The sequence below is a fragment of the Marmota flaviventris genome, chromosome 6 (assembly GCF_047511675.1).
Source record: "Marmota flaviventris isolate mMarFla1 chromosome 6, mMarFla1.hap1, whole genome shotgun sequence".
Taxonomy (NCBI): domain Eukaryota; kingdom Metazoa; phylum Chordata; class Mammalia; order Rodentia; family Sciuridae; genus Marmota; species Marmota flaviventris.
In genome coordinates this window covers 135,801,948-135,828,477 of record NC_092503.1, presented here as the reverse complement: position 1 = coordinate 135,828,477, position 26,530 = coordinate 135,801,948, and the positions used below count along the sequence as shown (strand labels likewise).

Genomic DNA, 26,530 nt, shown 5'->3' with positions numbered 1-26,530 from the left:
ATAATTTTATATTATTTCTAGAAATAATTTTATTTATATTTAGAATAATAATTTATCTTATTTTACCCAAGAATCAGGATTCTACATCCAAGGCCAGTTCTGAACAAAATCAAATACAGTTTGCCTTCTCTATTAATCTTACATCTAGATTTAGCCAACTGTGGAACAAAAATATTAATAAATTAAAAAATTTCACTGAGGATGTAGCTCAGTGGTAGAGGGCTTGCCTAGCATATGTGAGGCCCTGGGGTCAATCCCCAGCAACGTTCCCCCCCACGCCCCACAAAAAGAAAAAGAAATAGAAAAATATTGTATCTGTTCTGAACACATGCAGACTTTTTTTCCTTACTCCAAATAGTATAACAGCTATTGACATAACATTTACCTTGTGTTAGGTATCATAAGTAATCTAGAGATGATTTAAAGTATACAAGTGGACATGTGTAAGTTCTATGTGAATACTATGCCATTTTATATAAAGGACTTGAGCATCCACAGATTTTGGTATTGTGGAGGGTCCAGGAACCAGTCACCTATAGGTAATGAGATACATAGTACTCAGGTCAGGGTGAAATGATGGTCCATAGATGGCTTGGAGAGGGAGCCTTCTCACCTGGATACAGGATGCGTTTATTTGGATTTCTGTGTTGATTTTCTGCTCCTGAAAGTCTTATATTATGTAGTCATGGTGACGTGTTGAAAAACTCTAGTAAAAAAAGCATAGGATCAGATCTTCACTGCTAACCTGACTTGGTGTTGGTCTTTATCTAAGAAACATCATATCTCTTACACAATTGTTTTGTTTTCTCCTCCTCCTATTTGTCTTATCCCTCTCCACTATTTTTTACTTTTCTCCCCCCACCCTCTTTCCCCTTCTTTAGGTGAGGACTTCAGGGGTTGGAGTGGAAGCAGTTTATCATCCTGGGATGGAGTTCATATGCCTTCGGTGGCAGGAGAGCTGTAATGGCAGCCCTTGTACTCCCTGATGATTGCTTGTGGGTGGTCATCATGTCTCAGGAGATTTCTTGGACAAACAATGGAATCTTATTTCAATAGTTATGGAAAGAGCCATATTAATATATGTTGGTTATGGACCAAGTGAAAGCTAATACTTTTCTGACTCATTTGTCTTTCGCCCTTGAAAATTTTATTTTTTCTACTCTGTTTTAGATTTTGCATTTATTCCCTTCTGATTCTTAGTTTCCTAGCAAATAACAGGTTCTTTTCTACTTTTTTGCTACTGTGATATTGATAGTCAATGTTGGTCTATAGCAAACACTGTAATCCAAATGCACGCTGCAAAATTTAAGGGTTAGCAAACAATTCATCATTTGTACACAGTGGCATAGGACCCACCAGAATAAACCTCAGAGAGAGCTGTGGTGTAGGAGCAGGAGAAAGTACAAGTTGGAGAGCAGTTTGCTCTATGCGACTGTAAAGTGTCCTCGTTAGCAAAGTGTCTTGAGTTCAAATTTCCTTTCTGCCTTCTGAGTTCTGTGACCTTGAGGGAATTATTTAATCTTTCTGCCTCAGTTTTCTCTTTTGTAAAGTGAGGATAATAGTATTACTTATTTTATAGGTGGGGGTTAAAGGGCATAGTGCCTTATACATAATAAGTACTCAGTAATGTTTTACTATCAACCATTATGAGTGTTAGTCTGCTTTGATACAGAATTCTTTTTCCTGAAGACATGCTACAATTTGAGTGCAGTAATCAACTACTACTTCTTTGCATGCTCAATTAAACATGCTTTTATGAAGGTGCTCTATTTTGGCAAATATATAAGATTTTTTTTCTTTTTCAGCATCCATTCTGGGACACAATACTAATTGTACACAGAATATTCCTGACCATTGATCCCTATAATTATAAATTATACTTTAAACTATCAATACATCATTTTTAGAATAACTTTTTCTCCTATAGAATATTCATTGAGACCTTTTATTTGGAAATCAATTAGGCTGTCAATTGTGAATAGTTCCCAACTTTTTGACATATGACCAACATTCCCAATATCATAACCCAAATGAAATGCCAGGTCATCTGAGACTGATGCCCAGTGGTTTTTGTTGCCCATGGTCAACCTTCCTTTTTAGAGACCACTACAGTGCAATACATCCAGTGTCTGTGTCAGTAGGGATGGACAGTTCTAGAATTCCACAAAGGATTGTTTCCCAGTCTTTGTTTTACAGTCTAGTGTCTGTAGTCACTGTCTACTTGCTTAGCAACTCTCTAGGTCACTATTTTTTTTGAATATTTTGTTCCACAGTCCTATCATACTTAGGTCTTTGTCCTGTTTGCTTTTTGGCACTTATGGTCATTGCTAGGCTCTTTTTCTTGACCTTCCACTCTCTTTCTTCTATCTCACTGTCATTTTGAAGGTTGGTACATTTTAATATTCCATTGCTGGCTCTTTTTTCTACTTTACCCAATTTCTGTATCCATAGCTATAGCTTATCTGCTCCCATATTACTGTCTTCAGCCCAGATCTGTTCCAGATCCTCAATTTCAGATGTCTCAATGTGTCCACATAGATATTTCTTAGATGTGTCCTGTTTTACATATCCAAAGATGAATTCATTTTCCTCCTCCCTCCTGTCATCTCCCTACCCTAATATAGAGTAGTACCACCATCCATTCATCCAGGAGCTAGAGTCAGAAATCTCAGAGTCATGAAGTTCTTTTCTTCTTTAACCTTTAAAGTCTTGTTGATTTTACCCTACTGACATAGCTTTGGACTCTGCTGCAGCTCTGATCCACCACCACCCAAATTAATCACCTTGTCCTACCCTGGCTATTGCAATCACTACCTACCTGGTCTTTCTGCCCACTCTTTTCTTTTTTTCTTTTTTGGTATTGGGGATTGAACCCAGGGCCTTGTGCCTATGAGGCAAGCACTCTACCAATTTAACTGTATCCCCAGCCCAACACTGTCTTCTATTCATTTGCTGCAAGTGAGTTGTAGTTGAAATGACCTTCTGATCATGCCCCTCCTTTGCTTAGGTGGCTATCTCTTGCCCCAGGGTAGGTATAAACTCCCAGTGTCCAGACCTTGTGGCTAAGACTTTCCTGCCTTTGCATTGTGTCCCTCAACTTCTATGTGTGCCCTTTATAATTCAGTCATTTTGTACTACTCATAGTTTTCTTGAACTCAACATGACAGTATTAGTCAGGATTCTCAGTGAAATACAACAAGTAGACTGTATAGATAGATACATAAAAATACTTATTTTAAGAAATGTACTCATGCAGTTGTAGGGGCAGGCCAGTAGACAGGAAACCCAGGGAAGAGTTGATGTGGCATCTCTAGTCTGAAGGCCAGGTTCTCTGGCCTCCAGGGTAAGGCTTTCTGCTGAGTGGATGAAGCCCACCTGCATTGTGGAGGGTTATCCACTTGCTCAGAGTCTGCTGATTTTAGTGTTAATCACATCTAAAAAATAACCTTCACAGCAACATCTGGACTAGTATTTGACCAAATATCTGGGTTCCATAGCCTAGCCTAACTAATTTGATATACAAAAGTAACATTGTAGTATCTTTCTCAACTTATTTTCTTATCTCTGTTCAGATTGTCCCCACACCTACTATGGTGTCCCCTGGCCACCTGGAAACCTTCCTACCACTCATCCTATATTTACCCCTTAGCCCTCCCTGTCATTCCCAGGCAAAACGGTATTTCCTCTTTTTGTTCCTAATTGAGTAATTACTTCGATTACAGTGTTATTCCCATGCTATGAGTATTTTGTGTTTGCCTGCTTCCCTAATTACTACAAATGCCTCAAGGACCAAGTGTCTATTCTGTGCACATTCACCAGGACTTTCACAGATAATGGGTGCCTAATGGTTGTGTAATGAGAGAACAAATTCCCAAGAAGCTCCAAATTCAGTCTATAGCATACTTCCTAGAGCAAGTGTTGATCTGATTTCCAGAGAACTTGCAGTTCTAATACCATAATTCAGTGACAATATAGCAAAAGTTGTCACTTTTCAGACTTCAACATATTGAGTACTTCCCGCTAATCAACTCCATGTCAGAAACCAGTTGTCTGTGTTGTTTTTCATTACTTTGGAGAATAACATGTAATTACTGTATAATTTTTGTATTTTTTTTTTTTTTTTTAATTTAAGAAAGCCTGTTTCTTTATGGTCCTTCAGCCTTAAAGGGGGTAGCTCTGAGTTTCCTGATGGCCCATTGGTAGTGGCCACAGATGGTGGTTTCTTTTCATTCTTTTATACTGCATGGTACATTTTGAAAGCAGTTTTCTTTTCTTTTGGTTTGGGATTATGATAATGTGAATATGAGTTTTTACTTTTTTTACTCATAAATTTACTATGATCACTTTGTTAAAGTAACATTTTAGATGACTTTTTTTTCCTTCTTTTTGCAGACTAGGGATGGAACCTAGGGCCTGCCTCATGTAGGGTGATAAACAAGTGCTGCACCACTGAGCTACATCCCAGCCTTTCTTTCTTTCTTTCTTTTTTTTTTTAATTTTTACTTTAAGTTGACCAGGCTGATCTTACACTTGGGATCCTCCTGCCTCAGCTTCCTGAGTAGCTGGGATGCAGGTTTGTGTTCCATGCCTGGATATATGACACTATTTTTAATAGTACAGTATTGTATAAATACAGCTTGATGAAAAAACAAGGTAAAGTGCATTTGAAGTCATATGAATGGATAATTTGTGACATTGAAAATGAGAAATTGGAATTCTAGGTGAAGTCAGGAATAAAGCTGGGAGGTGAATTTAGTGCCATAATTCCATACATACATCCTTTTTCAGGTAGCCACAATTATATTTTTAAGCTGGAATGCCACAACAGAGGATGATATAATTACTGGCATAATTTATGGTATTTCAAGAAAACAAAAATAACCATGCTGCTCAGGAGCATTATTCATAATACTGAAATCAGAGTTAATTTTTCACTAAAGTTCTCTGTTTAAGTTGGTGTGCAAAGGTGTGGTCTGTTTTATGGGTGTGGTCCCACTCTGTTACTGGTCTATGACAAGGTAAGTACAGAAAATGAGAGTAAGTTTAGAAGCTTTTATAACAAATTGACCCTCCTGTGACACTCAACATCTGATCACATTTCTAGTAATTCACTTTTAATTATATTTCGTAAAAGAGCCAGTTCATGATGGATTAGAAATTTGAATTGAGGACGATGACAACTGGTTCTTCCCTGCAGATGGTTTGAAAAGCAGTGGTTTAGAGTATTCTGTGTAAGGTGATTACTTAATGACATCCATATGGTAAATTCCACATTGTCTTCTCATTTACATACTGCACTATTGGCTGGTGACACAGTGTCAGGTGTTCTTCAGTTTAAGAATCCTGTTGGAATGCAGGTTTGCAGTTCTTGGATAATCTGGCTTTTACTTAGATTGTGCTTTATTTTCAGAATAGGTAATATATTTACCTAATTAAAAATACAAAGATGCAGGGGCAGGGGCTATAGCTCAGTGGCAGAGTGCTTGCCTAGTACATGTGAGGCACTGCGTATGATCCTCAGTACCACATAAAAATAAATAAAATAAAGGCATGCTGTCCATCTACAACTACCAAAAAAAAAAAAAGTTGAAAAAAAAAAAAAAGATGCAAAAGAGTGAGTTTTCCTTCTATCCTTGCCAGCTTCTGTCCCACTTTCCTGCTTTTTCTTCTCAGAGGAGCTAACCATTTCTCCTGTTACTGTATTTCAGTATTTGAGAGTGGATATATCCCGTATACTTCAGATCATCTTCTGTGATAACTTTTTGGGCTTAGGATAATATGGGCAGTGGGATAGGCCTGGAGTCAGAGTTTTTTATTTTGCTAATTGGGAATGGAACATTTTCTTTTGTTCAGACAACAGTGGTCCTCCTAGTCCTCTCTTCTTTTTCTTTTTTCCATTTCTTTTTGTTGTATTGGAGATTGAACCCAGGGCCTTAGGCATATTTGGCAGCACTTTCTTTTAAGTAAACTTTGAGAAGAAAAAAATAGTCTTTTATGTTTCCTGGCTTATCATGGAGTGGGAGTGGTAGACTGCAAATTGATGAGGTTGACATTGCAAAGTAAAGGGCACTCCTCTCTTCATGAATCAGATTGAAGGAAAGGTCTCAGGTTCTCAGTAATTCTCCACTGTACCAAGTAGTAAAATGGATATTAAGGGTCCCAAATTTTGCCTCATAAAATATAGTTGCTCTAATTTTATTTATTTTTTATTTTTCTCTTTTCTTTTTGTGGCGCTGAGGATTGATCCCAGGGCTTCATGCATGCTAGGCGAGTGCAATATCATTAAGTTACATCCATAGTCCCAAGCTTTGGTAATTTTAGCCTAGAAGATTTTTCATTTGGGCACTATGTAATCTTGGTTGTGAAATAATCTCAGCAAACACCCATAGAGTATTTAATTCTGAGCAATTTAAGTTTTTGTCTGTCTCCTGAGGTACATCCCAAAGTGTAGCCAAGAAGACACAACCAGACACAGCCAGACACGGCCAGAATAATGACTTTAATAATGGCTTTATAAGGATGTTAGGCATTATCTTTCAACAATTATGTCATAAATGCTAGACAACATTTTTATATATTCCCTTCTAATGATTGAGTTAGAGGTTAACAGGAAAAATAAAGCTAGAATGTATAGAAATGTGGAAGTGGAATGGAGAACAATGTGGTGTGATACAAAGAGCACAACCTTTTGGTCATATTTTAAGACCTTGTGATTTTGAATAAACTTTATCCTCTGTGAGCCTCAGCTTTTTAATCTATAGAATGAGAATAATTAACACTTAATTGCACAGTTCTTGGCATGTAGCATAGCTTTTAATAACCCTGTAAAATATCCACAAATTAAAATCCTGTACTCTGAAATGGATTTTAAAAAAAGAGCTTATTTTCCATTCCTAGATGTGAAAGTATGGAATCATAGTGTGCTTTCAAAAGTGAATCATTGATTTCTGGCAAAGCCAGGCTCTTAATTCAAGAAACAGTGTAAGATCAAATATTTTATAATTCTTGAATGATCTGATATAACTGGTTTGTTCTAATCTTTCACTTCCTGTAGGCAAACATATTTCCATGTTCCATTTTTCATCAATAAAACTAAGGGAATTTCTGAGGATTTGAGGCACAGAAAGAAGGGATTTGTTTTTGTTGTTTACAGCTTTATTTTCCTTTAATTTGTGCCTCTCCAGAGGATGGGTCTTATGGTTGTGGTTTTCAGATTAAATCATTATAATTCTCAACTTTCTTTTCCCCCTTTTCCCTGAGGTTTTAGTATAAAGGTGGGACATGTAGCTCAGTGATAGAGTGTTTGGCTGGCATGCCTGAGATCCTAGTACTGATTCCCAGAACTGGAAAAAAATGTCAAGGGTGGTGGGTGAGAAAATGATATAACAGAATTGGGGTGGTATGGTAGGGAATTCAGGGGAAAAGGTGGTGAGGAGTCTTTGATGCCACTAAGGGGCTTAGAGGCAACCCCACTGGCACAGATGAATTCAGACTTTATAGACTATTCAGTTCCTTTGGAACCTGAGAAATTTTTTAGTCATTTGTCCTTCAGACATAGCCAGAATAATGACTTTAAGCAGATACTAGGTGTCTCAGGAAGGGCTTCAGAGAAACTGGCATCTAGTGATCTCTGTCCCTCCAAGGACCACTTTTGAGCCGATTACATACTGTTTACAGCCCAGAAGTATCCTCCTTGTGGGACACAGGGATAGCTGTAATCCACATTTCCAGACCTCAGACCCAGTGCACAACTGCAGATTAGCAGCCTGGTAGGGGAGGCCCTTATGCATGCTAAAGTGGAGCAGTGCTGCGTGGGCCCTAGTGACACAGATAGGGAGGCACCCCAGAGCAGGTGACAGCTGAGTTCCCTTTTTTTGGAAAAGAGCATGAATTAGCTGTCAAGGAAGGGATGGGGTAGGAGTGGTACAAGGAAAGCAGGTCAGAAACAACCAGGGTTCCTTTATTTGACTTACAGCAGTTTGGTGTATTTGGAGCTCCAGGGAAATGAGTGTGCAAGGGCTTCCCATGGAGGGGCATGAGAGTCTTGATGACTACGGCTACAGATGTGCTGGATCCTTGGAAACTGAATTTGTGTATATGAAAATTGATAATTAAGCAGATCTAAGCAAACCAGTTTTTCTAAAAATTCTTCTTGGGTCACAGACTGTTGTAATTAAAGCCTGATTCTTTCTCCACAAAAAAGCATGAATGCAAAACACACATGTACAAATGTGCTCACTTGCATGGGAGCCATTTTTGCCTAAGCACATACACATGCACAGGCTCACATATCTCCATACCATATTAGAGGTTCACAGGTTTTTTGTTTTGTTTTTAATATTTTTAGTTGTAAATGGACATAGTAACCTTTGTTTTGTTTATTTAGTTTTTTTATGTGGTGCTGGGGATCAAACCCAGGGCCTCATGTGTGTTAGGCAAGCGCTCTAACACTCAGCCACAACCCTACTCTGAGGTTCACAGATTTAGCAAAGCAGTGCTCCTCTGGTTAAGGTGTAATCTTTCACACTAACTTGAGCCAATGGACATTATGTTATGTTAAAATATTCAAAATAATTTATAATCTAGGAATTATGAAATGAGGTTGGTTGTTATTTTTCTTATGGATTTAAAAACATTCACATATTTCCTCTTTTCTTCTTCGAGTTTCTTGGAATGGAACCCAGCATCTCATACATGCTAGGTAATCTCCTTGCCACTGAGACACACCCCCAGCCCAACATGCACTTTATTTCAGAATCTTAAACACCATATCATTAGAAATTCAAATTATTTCATGAAATGAGTCTTTAAGTAGCATATATTATGCCTTTTAAAAACATTTTAATAATCCTCAATCTTTTATATTTTTATTTATATTCTATTTATTCCAAAAAATAATTCAAGGTAATCTTATTAGCTTAAACTTTTTATTGAGGAAAGTTTTCAAATGTATTGGAGTAGACATCACAGTATAATGAGCCTTCATGTGCCCTTCCCTTAATTATAATTAACTCATAACCAAATTTATGTCATATATAACTGTTTTTATAACCCCTTCCCCAATTTTTAAAATAGTGAATTCTGGACATCATATTATTTCAGCTATATTTATTATAGTGTGTATATATACGTGTATGTATATATATGTGTGTGTATGTATATACATACGCATAATTGGTTCTCTTAAAAATAACCACTACTATTATTATACTTAATAAGCTAATAATTCAGTAATATAATCAGGTATCTGTAAGTGTTAAGATTTTCACAGTTGTCTCATAATTATTTTTAATAATTTTTTTGAAAATAAATATTACACTTGGGTGATGCCTCCTAAGTTCTTAGTCCCCTTTTGCCAACTTCCCTCAGTTCCCTTGCCATTTCTGCCTTCCTCTCTTCTGTCTCCTGTCCCTCTAACCCTTTTCTTTCACTCCTTATGTGTTTCCCACCTGTGTGTGTCCCATACCTACTCTCCTCCAGTTGTTGAAGACATTGGGCCATTTATTATCTCATATTTCTTCCAAAGTCAGAATTTGACTGATTGCATTATTATGGTGTTCTTTCATCCCTTTATTTTCTGTAAATGGGTATTTAGATTTGTAGACTTGATCAGGTTCAGTCTTGATCCCCAGAGTGCTTCATAGTTGGTTGTGTGTACTTCCCTTGAAAAGCATGCATTGTCTTGTTTTCATGTAATATCAGCAACCATTGAAAATCATTCTCAAGATTTATTATTTCTTTAGAAGTGAAAGTAGGTGATAATCTAATTTTGTAATTACTTCTTCAAGAATAGCCAAAATATTTTTAGAAAGATAAGCTTTCAAATACTGTATTTGATTATCCTGTGGGAAAAGAAAGGTATATAAATGATCAGTTCTTCATACTTACTAACTTATTTAATGACTTGGTTTCATCTGTCCTCTAATGTTCACCTTTTCTTTAAAAAGTATCAGTTGAATTTATGGAATTAAGTATTTTTTGTTGTGCATTGATATCCATTGTTCCTTGATGCTCCACTTGTCATAATCTATGGCAGGGGGTCCTTTCCACTTGGCCTATATGTCCTTTTTTGCAGCCTTGCTAGTCTTTACTTCATTGCTTTCTGGTAGGACAAGGTGATCCATGCAGTTTTCCTTCTTCAAATCTATAATCAGCTCTTTTTCTAGAATCCTAAGGCAGACTTTTTTAAATTTTGAAAATCTTTAAATAAAATATTAGCACTGCCCTTTATTATGTCTCTGCTAAAGTACTAATTTTGGTTATTGCCTCCTAGAATGTTGCTACCTTTTTATTTGACCCAAACCTCTATGAATGTGAGAGTTCAGGCCTTCTCTCCCTATAAGTTTGAGTTCTAGTCTCCTTCATCCTGATTCTCAGTAATGACTCTACTGTAGTTTCATTTAATCCTACTGTGTTCTTGAATGCTCTGTAGCCAGTAGACTCCTGGCAAGTCTAGTTCTTAAATGGTACTCTTTCTAGATGCTGCCACACAGAAGCATGGCCCAGCAGTCAGTTTTAGGTCCATTGTAGTTTTTTTTTTTCCCCTTCAGAAAGTACCCCTTTCTCTCTCCCACCCTGTAGCATAGCAGTCTTATGTACCTTTATGGCAAAAATCAATGTGTATTTTATTTGCTGTACTTTTTCAAGAGGAGTTCACATCAAATATCTTGTTTAATATACACTACTGCTTTGTCAAAAGCATTGGGTCTGTATTGTTATTTTCATTTCACTAATGAAGAAAATTGAAACCCAAAGAGCTTAACAGAACTAAGGTCCCACGATTAGTAAATGACAGATTAACGAGAAGCTGTAATTATAATTTAGAGCCACAGAGTATTTTCACGGGGCTTCACTGACTACCATAAATCAAGGGGGTCCCCCTTGCATCATATTTTGAGGCACTCCGGAGTCAAGACAGTCTCAAAGCATTTTCCTGAGTGATATTTGCCTGATGGTGAGCTCTTGCTGTGGATTACTGTTTTATGATTTCTAATACTGTGAACAGAGATTGTCAGTGAGAGTGTATGTTCCTTTTATTGAGTTCTATAATATTGGGAAATAAAAATAAAGAAAAAAATCGAGAAATAAAAAAAGAAGGGTAGTTGTTTTCCTTTATTTTAAGGAACAAATTACAATTTTAAAAGTATTTATGCTTAATAACATAATCAAAAACGTGTGAACAAATTACGTGAAAGTAATAGATAAGAAAACAATTCCACAGGATACTTTAACAAGTGTCTTTGTTCTGGTTGACAGAACAAGGAGAATAAAAAAACATATGCAGCAGTCTAAACTACTTTATCTTAATTGACACTTATAGAATGCTAAATCAAAAGAACATTCCTTCAAGTGCAAATAGAGGATCCACCAAGATACTCATAGTTAACACTGAATATTTGTGCTCTAAGATGAGTGAGAGCTGACTAAATAAAAAAGGAGTCCGTGGTGGGAGGAGGGAATTACCTGAAAAGAGGCTTGTAAGAAATTTTTGGAATTGGCAAAATTTTATCTCAGAGGTTTTGGCTCATGAAATATATACATTTGTCAAAGCTCATTGCATTATACATTTAAAATTAGTGACTTTTACTGTGTTTTAATTACATTGTAATGAAAATATTTATCTAGGGGGTTAGTTTTGATTTTCCTATTCCTGAGGTTCTTAAGTTACCTGGCTTCCAGGCCCTGGGTTTTATCTCCAGCTCCTGCCCCCACCCCCAAAAGTTAATATAATATTGGTAGAACCAAGAAGGGTGATAACTGAAAGAAAAAGAGTGTCCAGGCCTTTCTGATTATTTTCTCCAGCAATTACATTTTTCATCTTTTTGTGTGAATGTGCTGGGGATTGAACCCAGGGCCTTGTTACACAGGGCTACTGTGCCATGTTCCTATCCCCAGCAATTATATTATTCATAGTAATTTTTGTTTTTTATTTCCTTGCCGAATTGGGTCCATACAATTTTCAGAGAATATGTGTTGTTGAAGCATACAATTTCAGTGTTATCAGTATCCTGTAACTCATTATCCAAACATTATAATGTTCTCCAGTGTTTTCAGTTATAATTTTTTATTTGTTCTTATTTAGTTATACATGAAAATAGAGGATATTTTGACATTATAAATATAAGGATCATAACTTTCCATTCTTCTGGTCATACACGATGTGGAATTACATTGCTTGTGTATTCCTATATGCACATAGGAAAGTAATGTACGATTCATTCTGCTTTCTTTCCCATTCCCCTTTCCCTCCCTCCCCTTCATTCCCCTTTGGTTAATCCAAAGTACTTCTAATCTTCCCTGACTGCCCTGCCCCATGATGATTTAGCATCTGCATATCAGAGAAAATATTTGGCCTTTGGATCTTTGGGATTGGCTTATTTCACTTAGCACAATAGTCTCCAGTTCCATCCCTTTACCAGCAAATGCTGTAATTTCATTTTTTTCTTTAAGGCTGAGTAGTATTCCAGCCTTTGTAAATGTACTACATTTTCTTTATCCATTTATCTATTGAAGGTCTCTTAGGCTGATCCCATAGTTTAACTATTGTGAATTGAGCTGCTATAGACATTGATGTGGCTGTGTACTGTAGTATGCTGATGTTAAGCCCTTTGGGTCTTTCTGGTGGAGCTTTTTGGGTCTTCTAGGTATAGAATCATATCGTCAACAAATAGTGCTAATTTAAGTTCTTCTTTTCTTACACATATCCTTTAATTTCTTTCATCTAGTGTCCTAGGAGTGAGGATAACTGGGTCAACTGGTGGTTCTATTCCAAGTTTTCTGAGGAATCTCCATACTGCTTTCCAGAGTGGTTAAACCAATTTGAAGTCTCACCAGCAAAGTATAATGTTTCAAATTTTTGTCCCTTTGATTTTTGTTACTTATTAGGCATTTTTTTTTTTTTTTGAGATGGTCATCTTGCCAATGCTTGCTACTAAAGCAATATGTTGTCTGAGTTTGGAAGGATGTTAAATTGTCAGCATGTTTTTAAGCTTGCCTGCTTAAGTCCTGGAGGAAGACCTTCTTGAACTCCAACTTTCCAAAGTAGAAAATAACTAACACAAAAGCCACTTAAGGAATTAGTTGAGGTACTGCTATTTTATAATTGAATCCTTATGTTTTTAAAAGCCACTGCCTGAGTTAGTAGAACTTTTGTATATCACATCACAAAATATCATATTTAGTTGGCTTTTTAGTCAATTGAATTACAAAGAAATGTTACACAGGTTCTTAATGAAAAAATAAGTAGGCACTATTATATTAAACCTCCCCATACAACCCTACTATATTTACTTAATTGAATGAACTGTAATTCAAAAGGGACGGGTTAAATTATTACCAATTGTTGAAAGTTTAGTTAAATTTTAGATGATTACACTAGGAAAAGCAATAGGAAAGTTATATTTTTGAAATGCTTCTGTATTATGTCTTATAGAAGTACTTATTGCAGTTCCTACTTTGCCTCACCTAAAATAGAAGTGGTAAACTTGCTAATCTTGTTTTCCAATGGAATAAATATTTCCTGGGAATTTAGAATTCTGTAGTAATTTTCTGGATTTAATTTTTTTGGTGTCTGCTTTCTGACTCTATAGCCTAGATTATTTTAGGAATAGTAACATTAAAAATTTTTTTTCTTTCATATCTCTTGGGAGTTTAAAAAAAATTGTTTTTCAGGGGAGGGAGCTTTATTTGAGCATTTTTAGACACAAGCCCTGTTTACAAAATATGTTGGACAGATATCACTATTGAATTGGTCTTCTCTAAAGTTTAAAATGCATATTAGGGAACTATAAGAGAAAGAGTGATTGAAAGTGTTATATGTGGTCTTGGGTAACAGAGTGCCATCTGCTGTGCAGGACCGCTGCCCTGAGCCGGGGAAGATTGAGCAAGTTGGCCAATTCAGGGAGAAGTCAGAGCTGAGGAAACATAAGCCTTCAAATCTGGAAGGGACCCTCATATAATGCAGATCTTTGATTTCCTTAACCAGCAGCATCTACCCCAATACAGACTAATACACTGTGAAACTACCAATGCTCCTATTTTGTCACCTAAGGATATTTAAAATAAAAACAAACTTAAAACCTCCGTGACATATATAGCTTTAAATATGGCCATCATTTAAACTAAAGAACATTTGTTTTAACAATAGGAAGTTAGGAAGCAAGTCAAGAGTAGATGATCTTACAGGAAGTCTGAGTATTGAGTTATGAGTTTATCTAACATTATCTTGATTTCAGTTTTTGTTTTGCAATGTCTGGTGAATCCTTAATTATGGACCTGCTTTGATAACAGTTAGGGAGGTGAAAGTCTTAAAAGGTGACCTTGGAGCTATGAAGAGGTTTCTGAACTGAGCTTAAGATACAGTTTAGTATAGTAAGATCCCTACTCTCATCCCTGTGACCAGCTCAGGTCAGCTTTGGTGCCAGCAGTCAGTCACATGGTTATTACCTGTGTTATTGAGAACATTAGAGCACCTAAACCCAATATACCCTCATTTTTCTGTAACTAAGAATGGTGACAGTGAGCTTTTCTTTTTTCTTTTGGTTGTAGATGGACACAATATCTTTATTTTGTTTATTTACTTTTATATGGTGCTGAGGATCCAACTTCACATGCTCTACCGCTGAGCCACAATCCTAGCCCCAACAGAGATTTTTCAGAGAGGTGTTTTATAGTTTTCACTGAACAGGCTTTAGATTCAGTGCTAGTTTTTTTTTAACAACAATATGCAGATTTTACTTGAAGAGTAAAAAAATGTTCTTTCTAGAATTGCAGCTTCTCAAATTATCACATTTCAGGCATGCTTTGTTCTGAAGGACTTTTATTTCCCTTTGGGTATTTCAACTGCTCTGAGCTCTTCCACAGTCTGACTGCTCTAAATCTATGGAAGAACATTTTGATTAATCATAAAAACAGTTCCTTCTAAGCATCTAAGATCAATGGGCTGCCATCAGTACTACCTCTTTGTGGCCCAGTAAGGTTGTGGAGGAATTGTGTGGACATCTTGCATGTAACACTGTACAGTTCTCTTGTGACTGCTAGAACTGGTCTATTGAATGCAGGTAAGCTAAATACACTTGCACTGAGAGAGACAGAACATGTTTCCCAGAATGGTGGATGAAGACTTTTCTGAACTGGGAAAGGAAATATCTGTCTTCCCTTTCCACCTTCCCTCCCTCTCTCAGGTCTTTCATGTGCCTGGAAAAGCTACTAAATTGGCAAGCACAACATATGCTTAACTTCCTGGTTCTGGAGAGCCTATGTTAGAGAACTAGGCTAGGAATTTATCTATGTAACCCCCTTCATCCTTAAGATGAAATGTTCAGCTGCAGTCTTACCAGGAGTACCTCTAAATGGGCAGCACTGTGATCTTCAGGGGGCAAGGAGGAAGCTTAATGTGAGGCCTACTTTTATTTTTACATAATGATGATATGTTAATTGATCCTTGGGGTAGTATTCAAACAAGTACAAATACTCTTTCAACAAATATTTATTGAGCATCTAGTAGATGCTAGAAACAAAATGGATCAGGAAGGATGAAAACAAGCCATGGGACAATTCAAATCTGATACAAGTTTTGTAAGTTTAATTACAACTCTAAACCTTATCATTCATCATAAACTGAGTATTTTGTTCTCATTGTGGCATTGACAACCAGTTAGTTGCATACCATTCTTCTCTTCCTTACAAATAGAGTCCCTGTATTATTTGGAGCTGGCTCATAGCTTAGTTAAAAGATGACATTTTCCAACCTCTTTAGTAGTTACTATGACTGAGTTCTACACAGTAAATATAAGAGGAAGTGTTTCATGAGACTTTTGGAAAATCTGCTTAAAGGAAGTTGGGTGACTTGGCACCTTTTCCTTTACCTTCCTCTTTATTGCTACCTGGGATGAAGGAGCCTTGAGGACAGAAGCAACTTGGGTTGCTGATTATTGTTGGCCCAGTGGTCAACAGTCCTGAACAGCCCACTGGTAGGCTGCTTAGTATACCTGTGTTTTCATGGCCATCTCTAACCCTGCAGCATGATTGTAGATGCCATCACTAAGCAGACTTTTGCAAGTGTGATTTTTAAATGTGCTTATCCTTGTATGTCCCTGGTGGTCTAGTGGAGTCATTCCAGATTTCAGGTAAGGACGTCCTCAGATTAAGGAGCACCACCTATATTTCCTAAATGAATATACTTGAAAATACTTTAAAACAGTGGTTCTCAAAATGTACTTCCCAGATCAGCAGCAATGGCATCAGCATGGAACTTTTTTGGTAATCTTCCCCAGACCTACTAAATCAGAACTCTTGAGAGGATGGGGGTTGGATAGAGCCCAACAATCTGTGTTTAAATGAGCAACTTGGTTGCAGGCCAAAGTTTAAGACCCATTGCTGTGGGACTGGGGCTGAAACTCATTGTAGAGTGTGAGGCCCTTGGTTCCACCCCCAGTACGTACACACAGAACCACTGTGATATGACCTTCTACATCTTGCCAAACAAAATGGTGTATGCATATGAGGTTGGCCAGGTGACAGTGAGCATGTTGGGACTGAAGTTATTGAAAATGACCACTCTAACTCTATTCACATTGTCTTCTGTTATGTACCACTGAACAGACAAATGAGTACATCAGAATATGCATAAATTCATATAGGAGAAAAGTATACCTTTCAGGGAATAGGAACAGCTCCTCAGAGCCTCCTAGTGCCTCCCAGAGGTATTACTGAAATTTGTCAGTCAACTGTAGCCATTCAGGGTAAGAACCCAGAGCCATGCAGTATCAAAGGAAGCAATGCTTTGCTTGAATTGGAAAATTGATTTCAGATTTGGATATCTGTGCTTTTTATGTTCTCTGTACTGTTGCCACTATTGTAATGAAAAATGAACATATTTTTGCTTAAAGCCTGCTCAAACTGACTCATGATGAAAAAGAACATGTGAATCTTTTAAAGAAATTGATATCATTATCAAAAACCTCTCTCACACATAAAAACCCATGAAACAAACTCACAAATAAGCAAACAGATCAACATCTGAAGACTTACACTGAACAATGAAAAGAAGTCTGCTGTGTGGCACTGCAGGGGGGACAGATGGTAGTTGTTGAGAACAGTAGTTATAGAGGCACTAGCAGAAGAAATAGCTTGGTTAGGTTTCTGTGTGCTAAGACCGTGTCAGGGAGGAAGAGCAGGAAGAAAAGATTAACATTAAACAGATACATGAGGTGGGAGGGAAAGGGAGAGAAAAGGGAAATTGCATGGTAATGGATGGAGACCCGCATGGTTATACAAAATTACATATAAGAGGTTGTGAGGGGAATGGGAAAATAAACAAGGAGAGAAATGAATTACAGTAGATGGGGTAGAGAGAGAAGATGGGAGGGGAGGGTAGGGGAGATAGTAGAGGATAGGAAAGGTAGCAGAATACAACAGTTACTAATAGGGCATTATGTAAAAATGTGGATGTGTAACCGATGTGATTCTGCAATCTGTATTTGGGGTAAAATTGGGAGTTCAAAACCCACTTGAATCAAATGTATGAAATATGATATGTCAAGAGCTTTGTAATGTTTTGAACAACCAATAAAAAAATAATATGAAAAAAAAAGAACTCTATAAGTTAACTTGGGTGTTACATTAATTGGAATTGGAGTCAAATGGAAGGTATTAACTTAGAAGAGAATTGTGATCTTCTTTATGATTTAACAAACACATGTGGCTGCTGTGTGGGTGATAGACTATTGAGGACAACCGTGAAAGAAGGGATGCAGACAGGATGCTACTAGAATAATTTTTGGTAACTTGGATTAGAGGACATGGCAAGAAGAGGTCAGATCTGTCATACGTTTTGGAGACAGAATATATGGAGTTAACTAAAGGATTGGCCTTGATGAGATGAACTTTTCATTGAGGGAGTTTCAGATGCAACTAATAGTGATTTAAGAAGAGGAAGAATAATGATAGTATTTAAAACCAACCACCAGACAACTGTGAGTTGATTGCTTCAGCTCTACCATTTATTCTCTGAGTGGCTGTAGCCAGTTATGCTGTATCATCAACTTCTTCATTTGTAAAATGGTGATATTAACATCCCATTTGGGAATTGCTGGGAGAATTAAATAATAAAAGTATATTAAATTATTATAGTAAATGCTCAATAAATGTGAGTCATTAAAATTTTCCTTTGTAAAACTTTACACAAAAAGTTTTAAGGGGGCTAGGGTTGTAGCTCAGTGGTAGAGTGTTCCAGCCTGGCATGTGCAAGGCCCTGGGTTCAATCCTTAGAACCACATAAAAATAAATAAATAAAATAAAGTATTGTGTCCAACTACAACTAAAAAATAAATATTTTAAAAAAAGTTTTAAGGATCTGGGGTATAGCTCAGTAGTTGAGGGCTTATTAGCATTTGTGAGACCTTAAATTTAATCCTTAGCAACCCCCCCCCCCAAAAAAAAAAACATTTTTTTTCTTGAATATTAAATAAAGTTTTTTGTCAAAATATTGTTCATTAATTTTTTGTTACAGAAGCAAATAGCATATCTTTAGCTCCTGTAGTAACTTTTATAGGTGACTTTTTATAGCTGGCCCTCCCAACAACAAGCAAGGCTAAGAAAAGAATGCTATAGTTCAGTTGTAGAGCCAGCTAAGTATTGCCTTTTGGCAATAGGAGAGATTATATGGTGATCCTAGTTTTCTCACCTGATCCAAAACCATCAGTGGTAAAGATGACCTGTCTACTAGGGTAGTTCTGTCCAATGAAACTTTAGTGATGATGAGAATGTTCTGTTCCGTGCCTAAAATAGCAGAAGCCAGCTACATGTATTATTAAACACTTGAAATGTGACTGATTTGATGGAATGACCAAATTTTTAATTTGAATTAATTTTAATTTGAGAAGCCACAGGTGTCTAGTGGCTTCTATATTAGATGACATTCCTCCAGAAACTAAGCTCTTTAAATGGAGACTTTTGTCTCCTATTACTGAACCGAGATACCTAAAATAGCACTTAGCATATAAGTAATACTTGATGGAGATTTGTTGAATGAATAAAGGATGTCATTTAAACATAAGGAATAAGGGCTGGGGAGGCAGCTCCATAGTAGAGTACTTTCCTAGCATGTGTGAGGTCCTGGGTTCAATTCCCATTACAGCTAAAAGGAAAAATAAATAAATATAGGAATATATGCAGGAAGCAGCAGTTGTAAGTAATTTTTATTTTATTGATCCATTACAGTAGCAGAGAGATGAGATAGCACCGACCAAGATTTGGGGGGAGGTAAGGGACCCACAGAGGAGAGTAAGGTTACTTCTTGATACTGATATTACCTTTACCTGCAGAAAGACCAACATAAAGATGGCCAGGAAACTGACCTCTGTTAGGGGTGTTCACAGCTCTGGTGATGGGAACTTAATACATGAAGTATCTTAGTGCTTAGAGAAAATTCTCTGAAGAACAAGCCTATGTAAACAAAGACAATCTAGGTTACGAGTTTTGTAACTGTCTCAAATAAATTTCCTTAAGTCACCGGGACTTGGAACTCAGCTCAGTAGTAGAGAGCTCACCTATTATGGAAGGCCCTGGGTTTGATTCTTAGCACCACAAATAAGCAAAAACCAGGAATGTAAGTCACTCAATTTAAGGAAGTTTTGAAAGTCAAGTTGCTGAGGATAACCTCAAGGGAAATTATACCTCTCCCCTTCCCTGCCCTTTAAGAAAAGGTTAAATGCAGGTATATGTTGATCCTGAATTATTTTATCTTAATGATAATTTTTATTGTTACCAAAGCATTTACCTTTTTAAGAAGGTATATGATCATGTAAATTTTTTTTCCTTATGTTATTGTGAAGGTGTTTTCCCCACTAGTCCTTAAGCCTCTACATTAGCACAGGATTTTCTCTTGAAATATATCCCGTTATCAGGAAAACATGGCAAGACTGTTGGGACCAACCTAAACCACTTATAGTTATGTGATATACAAGTTAGAAGCTATCTTGAAAACAGTTCATTTTAAAGTTAATTACTTTCTTCAAATCATTACAGAATATATTCTTTTAAAAATCATTTAAAAAAATCTTCACACATAAAACAAAAATCGTGGACTAAATGTCACAACAGTATTCACACTGGACTTTCACAGTGGGCCTACTGTACTATGTCTAAAGAAACTTGGCATTTTGTCTAAGAATAAGTCAATAACAGGAACTCAATCATAAATGCCCTGGTTTCCTGCTAATACAGGACTCTGAGCTGCCGACTTGTACTAGGCAAAGTTTAAATAACAGCTGGCAGCAAAGCCTGACAGGGAAGGCAGTATTATTTTTAAATTGTGGAATTGTTTTTCATGAATTTCTTTTCTTACATATTCTTTTCCAATTTTACCATCACTTTTCATTTCAAAATTGAATAAATGTCTTCAATGTGACAGGAAAAACTATGTTGAATCAATAAATGGTAACTTCCCCTACCCCTCCCCCCCAGTGGCCTAAAATAACTCCAGTACCTAAGCATCAGCCTTTTATTAATTGGACAAGCCTTCAAAAATGAGGAAAAGTAATTTATGTTGGCAATTTGATTAACAGGCTTCCTATGAACACACATTCCTATAAAGTTAACAAGTATGAACCATTCAAGACACACCAAGAAATGTTCTTAGAAACCTTTCTAATGAAAATAGAACAGAATACTGATGGTAAAGGGGGTGCACAGCCCCCATCCAGGCGCCAAATTACTTGACTCAAGGTGACTTTCTGCAGACCTTGTCAAATATAAGAGGCCAGAATTGCTTCACCCCCACCATGTTCACCATTTGGAGACCTTATTTGCTTCTGCCTGGGCTCCAGCCTTTCTGTCTACTATGTTCTGGAAACAAGGGCACAGATAATCATTATTAGAGGAGGAGGGATTTCAGAGCAGAAACAGTGTACTCTGTCCAGGTAAACTACAATAAACTTGGTGCTATGTCAGATTCAGTAGCTCTTCCCTTCCTGTGTCAGGATATAAAGGACACAAGTCTAGACTCTTAAGAATGTAGCTGCCATGACTTTTCCTGGCTCACCTGGTTTCCATCAGTTCAATCCATTCCCCTCCTCCCAGAGTAGGGTAAACAGAGAGAATTGATAGTTGTGCAGATGTTTGAGTTGTAACTAAACATTTAAGCACAGTGATGTCAGAGAAAATTGTTGTCTATTGAGAAGAGAGTAAGAGTTAAAGGCTGAGAACTTGGCAATAGTATTGTATGACAGTGCTAAATACACATTTAAGTCACCCAAAGCCAGCCAACAGAGAGCAACTCTCATTTATAATGTAATTATTTATTATAAGGTTGTTATATCTACTTATAATGATAATTAGGGCAGACTGTGATAGCATTGGAAAGTACCCTGTTATAGACACTGAGTACAAACAAATATTACTACTTCTAAAGATTGTTCCCCTAAAACTACTTTCCATAAAGTTTAGTTAATAGGGTTTTAAAAAATTTTATCTTCTATTCTTAAAATACTTAACTATCTTTTGTGTTGTTCTAGTCCCATATTAGTATTGTTACCATATTGAATAGAGTGAGTTGAGTGGTTAAAGGACACATGGAAAAAGATTGGTTCTCATGCAGGGGTAATGTAAATAAAGTGTGGACATCTCCTCGGAATAGTTATGTGAGGTCAGGATTGCTAAATTGTCACACAAAAAGTTAGGCAGAATACTTGTTTATAGTTAAAATTAAATTCAGTTAAAATTAAATTAATGTTGAAAACAGGGTAGGCAAGTTCATGTGTGGGGATGGGGAAGATATAGGAAATTTCTATCTCTTGCTGAATTTTGCTGTGAACCTAAAACTGCTTTAAAAATAATCCTACTTTGGGCTGGGGATGTGGCTCAAGCGGTAGCGTGCTTGCCTGGCATGCCTGCGGCCCGGGTTCGATCCTCAGCACCACATACAAAACAAAGATGTTGTATCCGCCGATAACTAAAAAATAAATATTAAAATTCTCTCTCTCTTTAAAAAAATAAATAAAAATAATCCTAATTTTTTTTTAAAAAATGAAATTACCACTGAGTTGATTTATATTTTATTCTTTATAACATATAAAAGGTTAAACCATATGAACTTACCATATCCAACAATTTTAGATTCATAAAAATGACAATATCATATAAAACTTAATTTTTAAGATTTCAGGTGGTTGCTATTCTGTTCACTCAGTTAAGAATTTGCCCAGCTTTAATTCAATATGTTGTGGTGGGCCATGGCCCAGTCTGCTGCTGGCCTGAGGTCAAGCTTAAGGCATAGAATGCAGGATTACAGAACTGTGGAGTCTGATGGAATTTTTTTATGATAGTGGACTCAAGCCCTGAAGGGGCATCTCCCCAGGTTGGAATATAAGAGAGCCTGTGGCTCTAGGTTCTTCTGTGTTTGGAGTTCTTGTTGAATGTAGGCTATACTGACTGGCAAACTCAAGGGTGTCTCTGGGAGACACTGAGGAGCTGTCCCTACTCCCTCCTGGATACATGAATCTATTCCATGAATCCATGCTTCATTTTATTTTTTTATAAATAAAATAAGGTAAATCAGAGGATAATGTATTGGAATAGTTCTTGTTTATAATCCAAAAAGCCTTGCATGATCAGGGATTGATGGGAGTGGGAATGATAAATGTACATTTCGGACTTTCATCACCAATGAAGAAATAAAGCATTCTTATAGACTTAAAACTTGTCATTGGTGCATTTAGATTTTGAAGAAAGAATCAAAATGTAAAATACCTCTACAATAATACAATGTTAATAGAAATTGGCCATGTACTGAGGCCATTTTAGTGAGTGAATTTTCTTATACATTGTTTATATATAAGGAAAAGTAGCTTCTTGGTCCACATTAGTGAAAACTTAAAAAAGATTCTCTTTAGAGAACATTATTTGAGGACAATGCTTTTTCAGACAGATTTTGTTATTCAAAATAACTTTATAACATAATTATAGATTAACTTTTAAATCACATCTTTCTTAAAAAGCTATCAGATTTCCATTTCTCCGGGAGATATTCTCAGTGAGTTGTTCAATTCCACAGGATAAGCTTTTTTCATTATTTTTAAGAATTTTATACATAGTAGAGAGATTATCATTCATTGCTTTATCATCTTTTCAAAAGATACAAGCACACTTGTTACACTAGAGCTGACATCTGACGTCTTTAAACTCATGCAACAAGAATATCCCCACAATGATTGGGAAGAAGCCAGTGATATCATCAGCAGTCATATCTTGCCACTCCTTAAGAAGAATTGCTGAACAAGTTGTAAAGAAAATGTAACATGTTGGCGTTATGATGGAAGAGTTGAATATGTCCAGGGCCCGGTTTAGGTAATTGATCTGTGAGCTCACACAAAGGATGAGGCTCAGCAGCAGAATCCAGGCCAGGGGATGCCGCAGCACAGGCTTTCCAGCCAACAGTTTGATGGTGATGCCCGAGCCCTTCACATAGGAGACTAAAATCACTCCAATCATCAAGCAGATTGTTATGTACACAAGAATATTTGTGGCGAGGTCCCACTGCAAAGATTAATATCAAGGACACAATGCCACAAGTGTTGCAAATACCACAAAACCTGGATCACCCAACTTTTCTGACATTTCATTTAAGGTCTCAATCTCCTCTTCCTTTGGAGCATGGATGACAGCAACTGTAGATTCTAAAATTTTTAGTAAACATCTGATTTTCCAATGAAGATCAAGTCTTTCATTTAGAAAGTATGAAGAAAGAATGGCACTTATGACAATGCTGAGAACTCCCAGTGGAATCACTAGCATGGCTGGTACAAAGGCAAACCTAATGAAGGTGGCCACCTCACCTGCTCGCATTGGTAGTCCAGCCCACCACAGCCATTCTTTAAGATATGCATGGCCACTTTGACCTGTTCTCATGGAGCCTTTTCAAACCAATGTAGAAATCATATTTTTCCATGCCCTAGGCTCATTTAGTTTGTCACTTAAGAAGCCCCTATGTATCACAGTGATCCCAGAACAGAGAAACTACTGGTACTGAAGGCAGGGGGATGCAGTCTTCACATAAGTAAGTTTAATATGGTGTCTCTTTAAACTGGGGATGACTTATTCAGTCTCATTTCCTTGTATATACTACCCTTTATTCCCATTTAAAGTTTTAAACTTTACTGGCAGAGTAGTTCCAGCCAAGACAAAACTACTCGAAAAAAATTATTGCACATGCGCCACCAATGAGGCCAAAGAGCCAGATTTCCGTGGGCTTGAATGGCAATCTGATTCGAGGTGGACTTCCTCACTGCGGATTACTAGGAGAGCCGTAATGAACATGCCTAAAAGAAAGTCAACCCTGAGGAGCTATTCCTGGACCCAAGACCCACAGGTTGGCCCTCAAGTCAGCCCCTTAAGTCAGCCCTTTTGGCATTGCCTCAAAGGAAGGACCAGCGACCTTGCCCAAGCCAGCTGAAAGCTGCAGCCTCCATGGGAGTACCGAGATAAACCTACCTAGGATGGCCTCCAGCCCCACCATGCTGGGACCAGGGCCACCACCAAGGAAAACCTGGATGCCACTGAGTCCATGCATCATTTTTTGCTTGACGTATTTGAACATCTGCCATTATGTGCAATCCCCCTGAAAGAAAGGTTGTTTTATCTTTTGATGAATTCACTCACCAATTTGAAATGTTTCTTTTTATGTTGGTAGTGTTCTTTATTTTGAAGTCAACTTAGATATTAATTAGCACTCAGTTTTCTTAAGTGTTTACATTGAATATCTGAGAATGTTTGTTGTTGATTGCAACAGGACACAGATTGCATAGTCTATTTATTTAGATGTTAGACTCCTGAATATCTTAGTTATTTTTACTAATATTTTACTTATTTTAAAAAATATTTTTAGTTGTAGCTGAACACAATGCCTTTATTTTTATTTATTTATTTTTATGTGGTGCTGAGGATCGAACTTAGTGCCTCACCCGGCTAGGTGAGCACTCTATCACTGAGTCACAACCCAGCCCTTACTCTTAGTTATTTTTACTTTACTAACTCATAAGAAAAAAAAAAAAACAAAGCCTTCTAGTGATTAATATCAGTTGTAGATGCCCCTTGCCCTTGGTGCATAGTAAAACCCTTCCTTCTACTGCAGGGATTCCTAACTGGCCTTCTTGACCCTACCCTTACCTCTTCAATGGAATGACCAGAGTGACTTTTTAAGTGTTAAACCAGGTCATTTGATTTTCTTCCGGAGACTGTATAGTGGCATCTCATCTTACCCAGGAAAAGCCAAGTCCTTCTTAGAGCCTGTTGCTCCTGCCATGTCATTATCCTCACTGTCTTCCTCTTTCATTGGCTGGCCTCAGCTCCACTGATCCCCTAACCATTCTTTGAATACATCAAGCTTTCTTTTTGGCTCAGGGCCTTTGCACTGCCCAGATCATTCTATGCAGGTGTCCGCTGCAGAACTTTCTCCCCTCAAGTCTCTGCTAAGATGTCATCTTCTCAGTTTGCTCTTAGGATTTTAGTCTTCTCCCTCCCCATTTTTTTTTTTTTTTTTTTACCCTGCCTTAGTTTTCTCCATAGCACTTTTTAGCACTTGGTTTGTGTTTCTTGTTCATCTCTTTCATGTGGAGTGTAAACTTCCTAATTGGAGAGACTTTGAAGTGTTTACTGCTAGAATATCTAATGCCTAAAATAGTATATGACACACAGTAGATATGCAATAAAATTTGCATAATAAATGAGTGAATGTAATCTAGAGTTATCGTACCTGGGCTAAGGTTTCTAGATGACAATGTCCATACGTATCACACAGAATCCCTTAACATTTCTAATCTGCTGTGGTCTGGAATAGCATTTACTCTATGGCTTGGTATTTTTATCCTTTACCCTTTGCAAATCCTTAGTTCTCCAACTATATACTTAACTTATTTTTTTGACAAGTATTTCTTGTATCTGCTCTTTACTGGGTGCTATGTCTAGATACTGCTAAAAAGTGGTTAACAAACAAATAAAAATCCTGCTGTTAAAGTGTTTATATTTGAATGAAGGAGATTGAAATAAATGAAAATTATTTCAATAAATGACAAACACCATGAAAAAATAATTTTATGAATAGAGTTTGAATTGGTTTGGGGCCAGTGTTGCTGATAAGAAGGCTTTTTGAGGAGGTATTATAGGAGCTGAAAGTGGAGAGAAGGAGCCAGGAGCATAGAGGAGGTGTTTGAGGCAGTGGAAAAGGTGGTGAGTGGCCTGCACTCTAGGACAAGAGGGCTTAAGTGGCTGCATATACACACAGGTGAGGGCCAGTGAATGGGGAGAGTAGAAAGAGAGAGTGGAACCATTTGAAGTGCAGAAAGTAAGCAGAGGAATGATTGTAGAGTTTATAGACTGCAGTATCAAGTTCACTTTTTATTTCAGTTGAAATGAGAAGCCAATGGAGCAACATCTGATTTACATTTTATAAAGATCCTGGCTGCCTGGGAGTTGTTGTGTCAGAGAGTAAATTTATTTTGGGTTCCTGTTAAGGTCTAACAGAGTTTTTAGTATA

At 37.1% G+C, this 26,530-nt stretch overlaps 1 protein-coding gene and 1 pseudogene across 1 annotated transcript in view; one reads left to right on the top strand and one right to left on the bottom strand.

Moving 5' to 3' along the window:
- Gmds (GDP-mannose 4,6-dehydratase) overlaps positions 1-26,530 on the top strand; it is a 625,359-nt gene that overhangs the window by 23,421 nt on the left and 575,408 nt on the right. The window lies entirely within an intron of this gene.
- LOC114107403 (magnesium transporter NIPA2 pseudogene) lies at positions 22,990-23,910 on the bottom strand (annotated as a pseudogene).